General features: G+C 31.3%; 1 protein-coding gene across 1 annotated transcript in view; it reads left to right on the forward strand.

Annotated features, from left to right (window-relative positions):
• The first annotated feature begins 9,169 nt into the window (after positions 1 to 9,169).
• Positions 9,170 to 16,540, forward strand: part of Phf5a (PHD finger protein 5a) — a 164,722-nt gene continuing 157,351 nt past the window's right edge. The window contains exon 1 of the mRNA XM_080153483.1: positions 9,170 to 9,184. The gene's annotated coding sequence lies outside the window, so the exon portion shown is untranslated. The remainder of the gene's footprint in view (positions 9,185 to 16,540) is intronic.

Genomic DNA, 16,540 nt, shown 5'->3' on the forward strand with positions numbered 1-16,540 from the left:
AATGCGTTTTCTTCACGTATAAATAAAACAAAAACGTTTAACTTTCGATTTTGATTTGACACGTAATGAAATGAAAATAAGACACGAATAAGTTAGAATTGTATAATTATTCGGCTGATTAACCATCACCTCTCATTAGAAAGTCATGTAAGGGTTGCACATATATGTGCAGAGAAAAGTAACCAACAAGGATGTCAACAGCCTTAACAGCGCGGTAATTGTTTCAGAAAGAATCGTTTTAGTTGAATTGAAGAACAATTGGCAAACCTGAAGTCTTGTATTTCAAATGATACTGGTTCTCAAAATAATTATTTTGCTTCAAACGTTGTTGACCGTCAAAAATTATTATTATTAAGACGTAATGTAGCAAATATTTCTGATATGCAGGTAATTGTTATAATTGTCATCAACAAAGATAAAAGACTAATTGAATAGTTTATATGCATAGTTTTAAATGATAGGTTACTTTAGTCAAGCCCCTAACTAGTTGTTCTTAAAAAGCAAAACAAATCACTAAGATAATTTTTGTAAAAAAATTCTTCCGAATTCACATTAAAAATCTTCAAAAATTGGATAAAATGTTTTTATCTTTAAATTGGCACAACAAACTAAAATTTTGTGATTTTGCTACCATAGCCGATTCAGCGACACTTGTTTTGGAATAAACTACGAAGAAGTATAATTGTAGTTCTTATCAATTTGACAAACACACATTTATACGAGTTATATAGTTGCTACGCTCCTCAAACGTAGGAAGTGAGATATCTGTAGAAATTTTGTCAATCAAAACGAATTTAGAGAGAGAGAATTAAACCTTTCTTCCGGATATTAATATTCAAAACAATCAAGGATACAGGGAAAGGTTAATGAAGTAAACATTTGTATTGAACTTATAAACAAAATCAAAACTTTTAAAATGTTAAAAAAATATCTTTTTAAAAGATATCATCAAGCAATTACTCTTTATGGAAGTTATAGATTTTTCTTGCTACAAATTAAGTCATTTTAGAATAGTTGTTTTTCATACTAGCGTCTAAGCTAAGCCTTAAGCCACCCCAAGCTTAAATTTATTAATACATAGTCTGAAATCATCCCAAAACCTCAAGAAACTGAGCTGGATCTTTAAATTAGGCACCACTGAATGATTTAAAGATCCAGCTCTGTCTAACCTTAAATTAAAGTTCGGATTTAAAAATGCCTGTAACCTCCTTAATTATAACTGGATTTATCAAATTCTATTTTCTGTGGCTTATTGATAATACCTATAAAAATATTTAAATTTATAGTATTAATAGTTAAAGTTTCGATAATGACCTCATAATAGATAAATCCATTTTAGTTATTTATCGCTTCGTATTATAGACAGCTTTCGGCAGACATTAAAATGAAAAATTCTTAAAACCAGTTTTGATAGCCCTAAGGGGCCGAAGACCCGGTCTAACACAACTGGTATGAAATTTTTTTTTATTATTCGTAGAAAGTTTCCTGTAAGACAATGCTATGTATGGTTCTTTAATATAGCTGAGAACAGAGGATATTCATCGGTTTCGAAGCCATACTGGAAACTTATTACTTTATCCCTGACCAAAACTATTGCCCCGTGTTAATTGTCTTATTTTCAACAATATTATATCATAATATACAATGTTATTATCCTATTAATTCAGGATGAAATCATTTCAAATGGCCATATCATTCAGATATCCTTCATATGTATTTTAACATGTTTCATTTCAATTTTGCTGATTTTTTGTTAGAATTGCAACGCTACTCTATAAGTCTTTTTTTCGCCCATCTACACCCATGATATACTTTCCGATGTTGAAACCCCTTTAAAACTTTAAAATCACATACGTTTAGTTTTAAAGTTGGATTTAAATCCATTAAAATCTACGGATCTAATAGATAAGACAATGGACGATTAATTGATATACATCAACAATGGTAATAGACAAGAAACACGTATGAAGATATTAGAATTATTTATTGAAAAGTTTTGAAGCTTGTGTTTTAAAACCAACCATAAAAATACCCACATTTTTGGAGCCAACGAATAAGAAAACATGTTTTTAAAACTTCGGGCATCAAATTAATGTCCCCTCCCTCCCTGATTACGATCGATGTTGATATGAATCTGATGAATAATCCTTGAATGTTTTAGAAAAATTTTGTGTCCATTTAGAATTTTTCTCGTATTCATTCGAATCCGGTGGATAGGAACCGGTTCTCATCCATACGAAAAAACTACGTCTAGCATCGTATTATATCCAGTTTTCTACGAATATAGAAATGTACAATCATAAGATTAAAACCAGTTTTTTTAGCCGGTGACTTCGTTACCTCGGGGCTAAAAAAAACTAGTTTTTATCTCATAATTGTACATTCTATATCCGCGGAAAGCCGTTTATAATACGATGCGAGAAATAACTATTCTAATATATTATCAGGGATCTTCGGGGATAAAACAATGGACAATTTATTGTAGATCATCCCGTAGTTATGGAAAATAAAATTATCCCTTATAAAACTTCTTGTCGGCATAACCCAATCAAGATTTGGCATAAAAGTCCCTAATGACATATTAACAGGAGATAATTTGTCGTTAAGTTAGGTTGCTAATTTGAACCTCATTTAATGGTCAGTTCGTTTATCCAGTAGGAGGGGGAGTGAATGGGGTAAAAGGGGGTGAATAGGGAGTATCGTTATTTCAACCAGCTGGGGTATCACTTTATTTTTGTACAACATCTAATTATTATATATCGATTTCTTTTCTCGGCTGGACTAATCAAGTGATGTAAATTGCAAATAATTTTGTCAATCAGGAGCCCCTTCCGTTTTTATTTAGTCCCATCGTCACACATCTTTGGTCCTTTTCAACTATTTAAAGGGAAACTCTATTTGTTATATGCTAAAACTTGCTTTTAGTTATAAATTTTTGAATTCATTAAATGCTGATAATTAAATTAAGAATTTAATCTAACGTTTTAAAATACATATATTTAGAACTTTTGGATCCAGAGCAGTTCACCTGAAAATGTTCCTGGGATCGATCATCTACAAAAATCGATAAACTTTCAAGGATGCTAGCGGCCAAACGACTCGTACAGTTATTTTGCAGCGCACAGAAATGCTCGAAAAAGGACTTATTTTACGTTTGTTTTCAAAAGATTTCACTGTGCATCATATCACAGATTATTCGTAGGTCTTTTCGTGCAGCTAATGTGCGAGAATAATATTTATGTTAGCCGTTTGGCAGCTATAAGCATTTTAAGTTCATAGATTTTTGGAGATAATCGTTCCCAGAAACATTTTACCTTTAACTCTACTAGATAATTCAATGAGTATTGCACAATCTAAGCTTTCCTTACTCTTTCTGTCTTTAGGAATAAATATTTTGAAATTTCATAATTGTTGCTTATTTAAATTTTTTATGCAGTTACATTATTTTATCATAACTGTTTCAAATTGCACTTTACTAAATTAAAGTGTCTATATACAAAACTAGCGGCTACGCCCATAGAGGCCTCTAGTGGCACTTTAAATGTTTTTGTTTGTTAAAGTCTCTACGATAATTCTTTACGTACGATACCTCTTTACTTTACGTTGAAGTCTCCCGTTTTTAAAAATTTAGATTTTTTTGTCATTTCTCTTGGGAGGGTAGTGGTACCCTCCCCCAAAATAGTTATAAACCTTCCCGGTAACCATGAGAATCTACCCTGTTAAGGAGAACCCGATCGGTTCAGTGGTTAGCGATATCCTTCGGTACAAACACACAAACAAACATCCTGTTACTTTAGTATAAGGATTTCATAAAACCAAAGGCATAAAAATCAAAAATTATTTCTTTCAAAAAATAAGTTCTGTAGTTGCCCTTTACTGCGATGATATTTAAAGAGAGTGAAAGTCAGAGCAATTAATGTATTCATATCTATAGACTATGATATCTAGATCACGAAATTAGGAATAGTGGTGCTTTCCCTTAAAAATTTATAGTTGAGGTGTGGGGGGGGAATTTTTGTACTAAGCCTAACCCTGCAGGTCTGTCCTGCAAGAAGTAAAAACTAACAAAAACTGACCCCCTTTATTTTCAATTTATTACAAAAAAGGAGGGGGGGGGGTTCATTGCTTCACTAGGCAATTTGATGGAAACTGCCAGATAAGTTATCATAAAATATTACTTTCTAATTATATATAGACCAATAAACGTTTATATTACCAATTTTTAACATTTATGACTTATACCTACAAGGTTTATAATATTTAAAACTTACGAAGCTCTATTTTCTAATGAAAATAATAAAAGCTCTGTTTAAAACTTATTTTAACTATTACATTTCAGTGTTGGATATGATATGTATATATCTAAATATAACGAAATTTGGGAATGGGCTTGGTATGCTTGTTAAAACGTTTCTAGTCGTACTAGGAATCACTAATCCAAAAATCTACCAATAATCAAACCAAATGCTGTATAAACAATTAAAATAAGTCTTTGGTCTGGTGTAAGTTCTAAATTTTATGAACCAAATGACAAAAATTTCTGACAAAATATATAACCTTCTCATGGTTATAATTTATTGATCATTAGAGTGCATTTCATTTTCATATTATTAAAATTAAATTAAAAGGGTTTATTATAAAACATATATGGTATCCGTGGATTGGAAGAATAGAGTTAAAGAGTAAAAGTTTATTGATCAGTGAAATCTTTACAAAAAATTCATCTTTAATAAAAGCCGAGTAAATAAGATACGAATCATAATTTTTAAATTTTTATGAGGTATGAAGTGATATATAAAAAAAACAAGGATGACAACATCCATAAGTAGCGAAGCACAAACAGTTAAATAAGAATTTAGATATTAGTTGTCAAAAGCTTGTATATTGTATATTAGGAAAAAAATCACGTAACCTTTTCAACATTTGTTTTTAATTTCTTAATATTTATATTTCAGTACTATGACTAACAGACTGACGGTCAAAGTAAATTACATACTGAATGCCCAAAACAACGGGAAATTAAATTTTTATATTTTTAACTACAAAAATTTTAAAAAACGGACCATAAACACCAAAGATGTGAGGAAAAATGTGAAAAATATAAAAATAGCCAAAAACCTGCAAAATGGCAGTCTGACCGCCATTGATGTTTTTTGAAAAAACAGGAAATTTAATTTTGATATCTATAACTGAAAATCTTTGGAAATCGGGCCATAAACACCAAAGGTATGGAGAAAAATGTGAAAAATACAAAAATAGCCTAAAACCTGCTTAAAGGCAGTCTGGCCGTCATAGTTGTTCTCTTGAAACGACAGAAAATTTAATAATGATACTATAAATGAAAAAATTTTGGAAATCGGACCATAAACACAAAAGATATGGAGAAAAATGTGAAAAATACAAAAATAGCCTAAAACCTGCTAAAAAGCGGTCCTACCGCCATTGATGTTTTATAGTTAATTGTGCTCCTTAATAATGGGAATGTTGTCAAAAAATTTCAGCCTTTTATCTTTTACAGGAGCCTAGAAAATCACGTTTCCCCCAAACTAAGACGGACATACGGACAGACGGACAGACGGACATTTCAAATTATAGAGTAGCTTCGCTACTAAAAACTATAGATAGATATATATACATTATACAGACTGATAAGATAGGTTATAGATAGGCTTCTATAGAAAATACAATTTAAATAATTTAAAAACACCAATTACCTGTTATAGTTATTAATCGTATCATATTAAAGACAGCTTTCCGTGGGTATTAAAATGGAAAATTATAAGATTAAAACCTGTTGTGTTAGCCCGAGCCTTCGGAGTATTATTTCTTTTTTATTTAAACATTCGTGAAAAATTGTCTGTAATACAATACTATACAGTATTTTTCAGTATTGCTGAGAACTGGCTCTATTCCGGCGGATATGAATCGGTTTCGAAGCCATACTGGAAATTTATTTCCTGAAAAAGATTGGTATTGAAGCTCTGACCTAAATCCATATTACAACTGGAGCACTGCGTATTAAAAACATTTCATCTGATTGTTATACACATATTTGATTAAACAAAACGCAGAAAGTGACAATGATGATAACATTCATAGAGGCGAAGCGTTTGCGTTTTGGATATTTTGTCATGATAATATTTGAGTTCACAGGGCTACATAAATTTTGGTCATTATTGGAATAGTTTTTTAGGTATATTTGTAATTCTATAAATAGTTTTTTGATCATATCATGATATCAGTAATCACTTTATTATTTATGGCAAACATGAACCATTGAGATCGATACTTTAATAAACAAAATACTTCCTTTTCAAAGAGAACCTAAATGTAGAAAAGCTTTGCTTATAAAAATGCATTCCAGAGCTTTGATTTCTCTTTCATGATCAAGCCAAAGTCAGAGTCATATATTAAGGTTGATAAATTAATGCGCGAAAACAGTGGCGTGCACAGGGAGTTTTGACAGGGGGTAGGTAAGGGAAATACACCCGAAAATTTTGAAATTTCCCATAAATGCAATGGGGGGGGGGGGGGGGCTTTTTTAGCTTGATACACCCCTTAGCTTTTTGAGGAGAGTGTAGAGTTGGGTATCCGCCCCCTTTACTTTTACCAGATGGGCGAATTCACCCGCTGTCTGAATGCCTATGATTGTTATTTCGTTCTTTTTATAGGAACCAAAAATGCTCAAAATTGAATAAACGAGTAAATCATACCAATACTTGCTGAAAATGGAAACTTTAAGGTTAAGTAGTGGTATCTAGTAATAAATATATAAAAATCCCCTAAACCAAATACAAAAATCCATTGTTAAATCCTTTTTGGGTTACAGAGTAGACAAATCTCAGTTCCTGTTATTTTTTTTAGAAAATCTAACAAACCTAATTTGTCTACCTCTATAAATTTGCTTGATAAAGGCAAAAATTCTGCAATTCCTTTTCTCAATTATTTCCCACATAAAGAACTCTCTGAACAGGTGTTTAGACAAAATAACAAATTTTTCTCGAATATCTTATGTGCATTTTTATTACAACCGTTTTGTTTGCTTTGCTTTCTTCATGTCTTAGAGGTATCGAGTTCGAGTTTAGAGATTTGTTACTGCTTTCTCTAATGTCCGCCGCAAGACATAAATAGTAAGAGAATGTACGCATGCCTTGGCCCACAAACAGGGGCAACTCAATGCAAAGTAGAATTATGATAAATGATCCTACTATATGGAACTTTAGCTCTGATTTGATAAAAAGAAAACCCTCCCTCAAGGTATTAGCGTCTGAAAATAGGAACTTAAAAACTTTGGAGTGTCAAAACCTAATAAGCAAAATATGTTAAGCTTCGCATAAGACATTTAATTTGTTGTCATAAAAAGCATCGTTTCAAAAATCAGGTGAATAGGATGAATATGCCATGCAAAAAAATGTTTTTAAAAAGTATAAATGGTCATATTTAAGATGGATTTTCTGGAAACGAAATAGAGTTTCTATGCTTTTTAAATCATACCTAATTATTACAGAAATCGATAGGACAATTCTAACATGCATACATTGACGAAAAGAGCTCGCCGTTACGCATGACCGGGAGTAAAAACAAACCATTATTTTAGAAAAGCTTCGCTATTAAATCTTTTATGGCAGACAAAAATATTTGTTTGAATGTATGAACACTATCTAAAGACAATTATACATAATCAGCTATGTTATATGTACATAGTTTTGTGTGTTAGTAGTGTGTGTATGTCTTTAAATTTCCAGGAAGGGAGAGGACATTGGACTGTAAATTAACAGTACCCGAAGTTTTATAACCCTGTTATTTTATTCGTTGGCTTAAAAACTTTGGTTACTTTTCATAAATTTTCCTTAGTTTCATTCCTAAACTTCTCAACCAACTATTTAATCTACAAAAGGGTAACTAAGTTTTTCATTATTGGGTATTTTATTACCTTATCCCTTTAGCTACCTGAGTGTGAGAGATCGTGGTGTTTGTATGTTTAAAAATTTGTGCGTACTGCAAGAATGTAAATATTATTAGAAGTGCAGCTTTTCTCTCCCTTCCTCCTAGTATTACAGGAAGATGATTAAAGTCCCTCCACAGACGGTGCATTACAATTACAGTGTATACTGGCCTCTCATTGGCTATTCTATCGTATGAATACATATTTAATCTGTGGAGGGGCTTTAATCATCTTTGTATTACAGTATGACTTTACTCTAACTATTCTTTAACAAATAGAAGATAAAATTTGGTTCCATTAAGCATTATTTTATATCCTTATTTCAGTACTTCTTCGGAACCGATTGGATTGGAGCCTGTTCTGAAGCATACTGAAAAATCATGAATTGTATCATAGACGTCCAAGGGGGGGGGGGGTAATGGGGCGACGGCACCCCCAAAATTTTTTTCATTTTACCCCCCCCCCCCCATTTAAAATTTACCCCTACCCTGGGGGTGCCGTAGGCACCCCCCAACCATTTAGGAGGGGGTATTTACCCCCCCCCAAAAAAAACAATTTTGGGGGGATAAATACCCCCCCAAAATAAAAAGCTTGGACGCCCCTGAATTGAATTATATTTTCAAAAATATCTGGAATTTTAAACCTTTACAAGGATTCTATATTACGATGTGATTAATAATTATTATATGCCCTTTCTTATAATTCCCTATGCTCTTTTAGAATAATATCAGACTTGTTAAAATAGAAAAGTTTTTTTGTTTGTTTTGACTTTATGAATGTTATTATCCTTGCTATAAATAGTAAACTAATCAGCTCTTTTGTCTAAATGCAACCAAAATGCATATTATTTAGTTTCTATATGTACATGTTTATATTTATGACTAGCGGATACGATCATTTAGGCCTCTAGGGGCATTTGAGTGAAAGGATGGTTAAAGTTTGGAGAATTTTTTTTTGTGATCATTTTGTTTAGAGGCGTTTTCTTCTAGGTGGTAGTACCCTCCCCATATTTAGTTATAACTCTTCATGAACTTATAAGAAGCTTCACATTAAAGCAGAACCATATAAGTCCAGATCGGTTAGATTAAGTTATAGATCAGATCAACGGACAAAGTAAATCATATACTGGATGCTCTTTGGTATACGAAATCGAAATAGCTGCCGAGAAAATCACAATTCCCCTATTTTGTTACGGACTGGCAGACAAATTGAATGATAGAGTAGCTTCACTTCTACAAGCAGAGTAAAAAACACATTAATTTGAAATTTATTTATATCTAAAAAGTTAATTAATTGAAAAATGATATGGATAAGACAATTCCCTAAATCATAAAATTACTCTTGATTAAATAGTATAAATTATGTCTTTGGCAGCTATAATTTTAAAAGAAATTTAATTTATTATTGTCCTTGCCCACCGTTTTAAAGCAAAAAACATCACTTCAATATTTAAATAAAAACTTATTGAGAAACAATAAAAGAAACATAAAACTTTTTCAAATAAAATTATTTAAAACAAAATACAAATCATATCAATGATTTTTTTCATATTACGAATTTTTCTAGGGATATAGACATAATTATGAAAATAATAACCAGTAGAATAGGGCAGCCAGTTATTTAAAATATGCCCAGGACCAAGATTAAGCTTCCCTAAAAATACTAAAAAAAATAGTTTGAATCTAAAATCTTTGATTGTCCTGGTATCTTTATTATTTTTAGGTAAATTATCAATGTCCGTAATATCCGTGTGTTTTTGCACGTGTGTGTGTGTTAGTTTTTGCACACCTGTGTATGTGTGTGTGTGTGTGTTTGCAAGCGCACGGTGTTGTGCGCGTGCGTGAGCGCAAGGTCGTTGGAAGGCCGTTCGGTGGCGCTGCGGCGCGTTTCTCCAGGACTCGCTTTCCCCGCCGCAGGCCCCGGGGGTAAGCACACACACACAACCAAATTCCAATTTAGGACATTCAACCCAGGATACGCATAGCTCCTCTCAAATTAACAATTTTCATTGCTTAGAAATAAGATCTTTATTGTTATTATTCAATGTTTGGAATATATTCATTATTTTAGACTAAGCCTTTAAACCAATTTTTTTGTCTAAAACCAAAGATCTAGGAAAATGCTGGTCCAAATTGGTTGTACTTTTTAGGTAAGCTTAATAAATATCTTGGGCTGGATATAATCTAGTTTCCTCACTTTGCCCCAGCTCCCTAAGGGCTAGAAGTAATGTAAGAAGTATAAAAAAGTATCAACAATATTACTTTGGATATTGACATTCTTGTTTTATGAACAAAGAAAATCATTAGACTCTAACATTATTTCGGTATTTTTGTTACTAATAGCCACATGTAATGGTTATTTCTTTAATTCTCATAAAAAATGTGTAATTTCTTGTTGATACACATCCCTGCTTAAAAGAAATGTTTTCTCCTAAATTGTAATACTAAGCTTTAATCGAACAGCGGTAAAAATACTATGTGTGTTTTAGCAGATAGATGGATAGATAGAAAAATGGATGGATGGATGGATAGGTAGATAATATATGGATATATTTATAAATAGATAGATCAATAGAAGATAGATTTACACACAGATTGATAAACAGTAATACATAAATTAGTAGACAAATATATACATAAATAGAAAGATATATGATAGATGGATATTTGGATTGATAAATTTAAAAATACATAGACAGATAGATACATAGATAGAAAGATAGATAAAAGATGGATATATAATTAGATATATATAGATAGATAATAGATGATTATTTAGAATGACTTACAGATTGATAGATTTAAAAATAGATAAACAGATGGAAAGGGAGATAAAAGATGGTTATCTAAAATGACATGTAAATTGATAGATTTCAAAATAGATAGAATGATAGATACATAGATAGATATTTAGAATGACACAAAAATAGATTTATAGATATATAATTAGATATACAAATATATAGATAGATAATAGATGGATATTTAGAACGACTTACAGATTGATAGATATCTCTATAGAAAGAAAGGTAGAAAGATAGATAATAAAAGATAGATAGATATTTTAAAAAGACAGATAGTTAGATATATTATAAATGGATATTTAGAATGACATACACATTAGTAGTTTTATAAATAGATAAATATATCAATACAATACATGAATAGAAAAATATATGTATAATAGATAGATAGCTAGATAGATAAAATAGATATACGTGTAGATATAAAAAAAAAGATAGATTTATAGTTACTATAGCGGTGAAAGTGCTTTGGCTAATGCTGTAAACTTTTTAAAGATTATTATCTAATAGATGTTATCAACTGATATATGCTAGACATAAGTGGGAAATTAATTATATATATACAACTTAAAAGGACAGTCGCGTTTTCATGTCTTTTGATTGATGTTCTTTTTTTCATTTTCATGCAGATTTTTTAGTTGAGAAGCTACTCTACAATTGTTCATCTCTACTTTTCTTATGTCTGTCTTTCTGACCTTCTCCAATTCAAGTCATTCCAATTTTATTTTGGTAAAATATCCCTTTTTCAGTAAGGACAAAAATCAATGCATTAACATCCAAACCTTGAAACTCCTTGTTTTACCCCCCAAAATTTTTAAAAATGCATAAGATTACACCCTCAAACATTTGAAACCCCTCAATTTAAATAAAAATAAAAATCTTGGATGTCCCCGTATTAATATATTACAATCTTTAATTAAATCTCATGTTAGACTCAGGTACATTTAAAGATGGTGCCAAAAATTCAATGGTAAATTCGCCACTCTCTTAAATTAAAATTGTCATCAAGGTGTTCTGGAAATTTAAACTTATAATATATTCAGGGATTTAAACGTATCATAAGCGTTTTGGTTAAACACCTATTTGCTGTTTTAAAATTAAAAATTAATAAAAAATCAAATTAAAGAATCTCTTTTTAATTACATACTTTAGCAAATATTATGAACATGAAAGCCTAGTGGGAGAGATGCACACTATATCAAGGATATAAATATAAGGTAGATAGATTTTATAACAAAAAATAAGAGAACTAAAGCATAAAAGTAGAGCAGATCAAAGTCTAGGGGTAACTGACCTTAAACTGTTCCCCAAAAAGGAAAGACACATTAACATTTAGCCAAATGGACCCAATGAATAAAAGAAAAGAAAATCCTAATAAAAATTGATGTGCGTTATTATTCTTATCTTTAACTCTGCAGTATGATTCTACAGGTGTCAAAGTATGTTTTTGATGACCCTTTCAAAAATACCTTAAAAACAGTTTAAACAAATTAGTGATAGGCTCAAATTTTTTGACTTAAAAGATAAAATTGAAAACAAAGGTTTGATGAACAAAAAGTTTTGAAGCCGCTACAACTGATAAAAGCTGCTTGTTGAAATGGCAGCAGCTGAGGGTAGTTCCAGCTGACAGGAGCGGTGTGAAATTTGAGTTTTTTCAGATTTTCATTTTGAGTTTTTCAATTGAGATAGTGACTGCCATAATTTTATAAATAACTTTGATAAAAACTAAACAGTACTGCACATTACATTGTTTAAAAGGACATCACAGTAGTTTTAAAATAGTTTTATCTATGGGTTGGAAATTTATTTCATTCTGTGATCCTAAATTGTAGATTCTTTTTGTTAGAAATATGTTAATATATGTTAACAGTTTGATATTTTGTATTTAAACTTTTTTTCAGTAAAAAAACTTTTTGGATTATAGATCTGTATCAAGTGCTGCATTACTGAAATCCAACCATTCCATTAAATGTTATTAGATCATAATTGTACATCATGTTAATGAGTTATGTCTATTTTTGTGAGTATACATAGTCCTAATATAATCATCACATTCTGATATAGCTACAGTATTTCAAATCAGTAGCAGATTTTAAAAACTATTTAACAAACGAGTTCTCCATTTAAAAGAAGCTTCACATACATCTTCAAATACAGAGCTACTAGATGCTAGAGGAACAGGCGCAAGATTTTGTTAAAGTATGTAACGTTGGTAAATTCAATATTATGGACATAAAAATAAGATTAATGTCTAACTCTTAGCAATTGTGTAAGAATAAGAGTGTCCTTTTATAATAAACTGTAAAGACTGTGTATGCATATTTGTCTTATAAGTTGAAATATGCACTGTGACCTTATTTAGGTTTTTATTCTGCCTTTTAAAAAAGACTATAATTAGTTAATAAACTTGGTCAAATGGTCATTGCCCTTTGCTTTCTAAGAAACTTATTTATCTAGGCAGGCAGGGGATATTACATTGGGGGATAATCAAATTGGTACCGAAAGTTTTTAAATCACGTTATCTTATTCGTTTGCCCAGAAACTTTGGGAATTTTTTTTTTGAATTGGTACTAAACTAGTAGTGTCCAAACTTTTCAAACAAAGTTCTAATCTACAAAAAGGGTAATTTTGTTTACCAACATTAAGGAGGTTCATTTTATCGTTCATTGGTATGTGGACAAAGTGTCTCAATAATCAGCCTTGTGACGTCATAATAATGAGGGATTATCCATCTCTATTTTAGGGGTTTTCTTTTCCACTTCTCCTCTCATCTCCCTCATTTTTATGACGTCACAAGGCTGATTTTTTGAGACACTTTGTCCACCTACGTTTGTCCGTCTCAATTATTAATAACAAAAGTTAATTTATTTAATTAAATTTTTCTGTTACCAAACAGTTTGTAAAATAAAAATCCTCTTTAAAAAATGCCAATGCGCCAAATATGCTTAAACATTGAAATAAAATCGGTTAAGAATATTTTCACACAAGCAAATAAAACTATTGACATGGCATTATTGCATGGTGTGAGGCCCCCGTACAAGTTTTGGGTAGCGGCTGCGTAGATACTTTATACTTTGATTTGGTTTTTAATCTATTGACGTGCTTGTTTTTTCATGATATACTTAAAAGTAGATAATCCAACTAAAAAAGCAATTATAGTTCTATTGGCATCCTAGAGCCTATGTGGATTATAGGCCCTAATGGAAACTAACCCATGCGGGTACCTATCTACTGCGATAGCAAAACCTAACCTATCTATATAACCAGGTATCTATATATCTAATTCAACCTGATAGGGAGGGGACATTGGTCTGTAAATTATACTGGTACCCAAGGTTTTTAGTCACGTTGTTTTTTACTGAAAACCTTTGGGTACCTTTTATAGAATTTGATTGGTTGGATCCAAACTAAAAGTGTCCAAACTTTCAACCAATAATTTAAATATAAAGAGGTGATAATTTTGTTTATTATCATTGGGGATGTATATTGTATAATAATTTATACCATTTCTATACCATAATGAATGTTGTCATCCTTGTTCTCTTGAAAACATACAAATATTCCATGTTTTGTGCTTGGGCAAAAAAGCCATAAATCAAGATATTTAGTAAAATATACAAATAGAGCTTCCACTAACAGTTAAGTACATAAATGAATGATTGATTTTTGGAGACTTTTTTTATTATAAATGTATTATTTTACTATACATTGATAAAGGTAAATGAATAGAATATTTACATTTCAATAGCAAGAATTTGAGGTTCTTATCTGCTTTTAATAACATTGGGCGGTTTTCTTTAGACTGTGTAGTCGAGCACAGAAACACCTCCTACTCTAGTTTTGAAATAAATCTAGGGGAGGGGGGGGGGGGGGGGTGTAGTTTTTGGTTTGTGTTTTACTTTAGGTAAGAATATTTTGGAAAAAAGGAATATTAGGTATAGGCCCTACAGGATATGCCACCACCCCTGTGGCTGTAACAGTACGTCATAACGAAAAAAAAATCCCTTCTTATTTAAAATCTTTTTAAAAATAAGGGATTCTGTGCTCGCAAGGCACTTGATAATGTTTATAGACATACTTACATTATACTTTGTTGTCCAAGGAATTAATATACCAAAAATCAGATCAATCGGATGATTAGATCACATGAAAATTTGTTGTTAAAAAAGTAAAAAAATCGACATTTTTAAAATGAACGTACGGACATTCTGGTAATGATTATAGAGTTGCTACGCTTTCTAAATCGTACCTGGTAATGATTATAGAGTTGCTACGCTTTCTAAATCGTACCTAACTACTAAAGGAAATCACCATGCAAAGTTGGAAATCGATAGGACAATTCTAACATGCCTAAATTAACGAAAAAAGCTATCCGTTACGGACGGACGGACCGACCCTAATTATAGAAAAACTTCGCTTTTAAAAAGGTACAGTCACGCCCCCCACTATACATCGATCCAATTGCGTACCTAACTGACCACTGGGTGTGTTTGGTAGCAAAAATAGATTTAATTTTCTGGATTTACAACCTAAAAGCAAAAAAACTACACGTTATTTTACACGTTTGTAATAACAGAAAATAAGGCCCAATACCTTAAATAAAAGTAACAGGGTGTATGCGTGTCTGTCTGTAGCTAACTGACGTGGTTCTCCTTTAACTTGGACCTTCTTTTATGTACAGGGAAGCGTTTAATGAAATGGGGTAGAGTACCCTCACCATCCTAAATTAAATCGCTCCCGGAAAAATTAAACCCCCCAAACTTTTTTTCCTTTTTGAAACTGAATTTAAGTTTTTAAATTAAAAGTGTTTGTTAGCCCTTCCCCCTTCGTCAAGTGCCCCTAGAGGCCTTTAGAGGCGTACGCGCTAGTCAAATAGTAAAGTAAAATGCCCGGTAATCATGTTTAAATTTGCTATCTCCTACCTAAATACTTTTTATTTATCAAATGTCTGTATTTAATGTTTATCTTTGTTATTTCAAATATTTTTCAGTTTTATGTGTTGTAAACATAAGATTACAATAATTAAATCAAGAAAGAAATTAAATCATTATTACAAATTAAAAACAATGTCTAGAGACAGAAGTATAAATGATATTGTGCAAGAAGAAGTCTGAGCTTTTGCCCTATTTCCGCCACAGACAAATCTATCATTATCCTTTATGATTATCATGGGATGCTAAATTGATCCCATCTTTTAAGTCATTTTGGTTTATTTTTATTTATTACATTATTTGCTCCTAGAGATTGTTGAAACAAAATTGCCTTTGAACTTTAAATTGTTATGAGGTAAAGTAAATAGTTACCCCATCATTATTTGGACTAGCCAAGGCAACATCTGCTTGTAATGGTATGCTTACGCCACTATAGGTTATTAGGTAAAGTATCATCCATCAAATAACCGACCTTTTTTGCACGACCTTTGCCTGAAAGTCCTAACTTTGCATGGTAATAAGTTGCGTCTGTTTATGTGCCAAGGCTCAAACCGAACTCGAACTAGACACTATATCATTTATGCTAATGCAGTGGGTAAAAAAAGTAAAGGGTTAATAATTAAGGTGTTTTATAAATGAGCTGGAAACTGCAACCAACAATATGAGCAATTACTTAGGAATTTCCAACCACCAGAGACGTCCAAGCTTTTAATTTTTAGTGGGGTAAGATGAGGGGTTTCTAAGATTAGTGGGGGTTAAACACCATTTTACCCACAACCTTGGACGTCTATAACAAAATACATAAATTAATCTTCAGAAAAATTTTAAATTATCAAAAAAAAAGCTACTTTACAAAATACA

Source organism: Acartia tonsa, chromosome 3 (assembly GCF_053477335.1).
Source record: "Acartia tonsa isolate MP-2025a chromosome 3, ASM5347733v1, whole genome shotgun sequence".
In the NCBI taxonomy this organism is placed as follows: Eukaryota; Metazoa; Arthropoda; class Copepoda; order Calanoida; family Acartiidae; genus Acartia; species Acartia tonsa.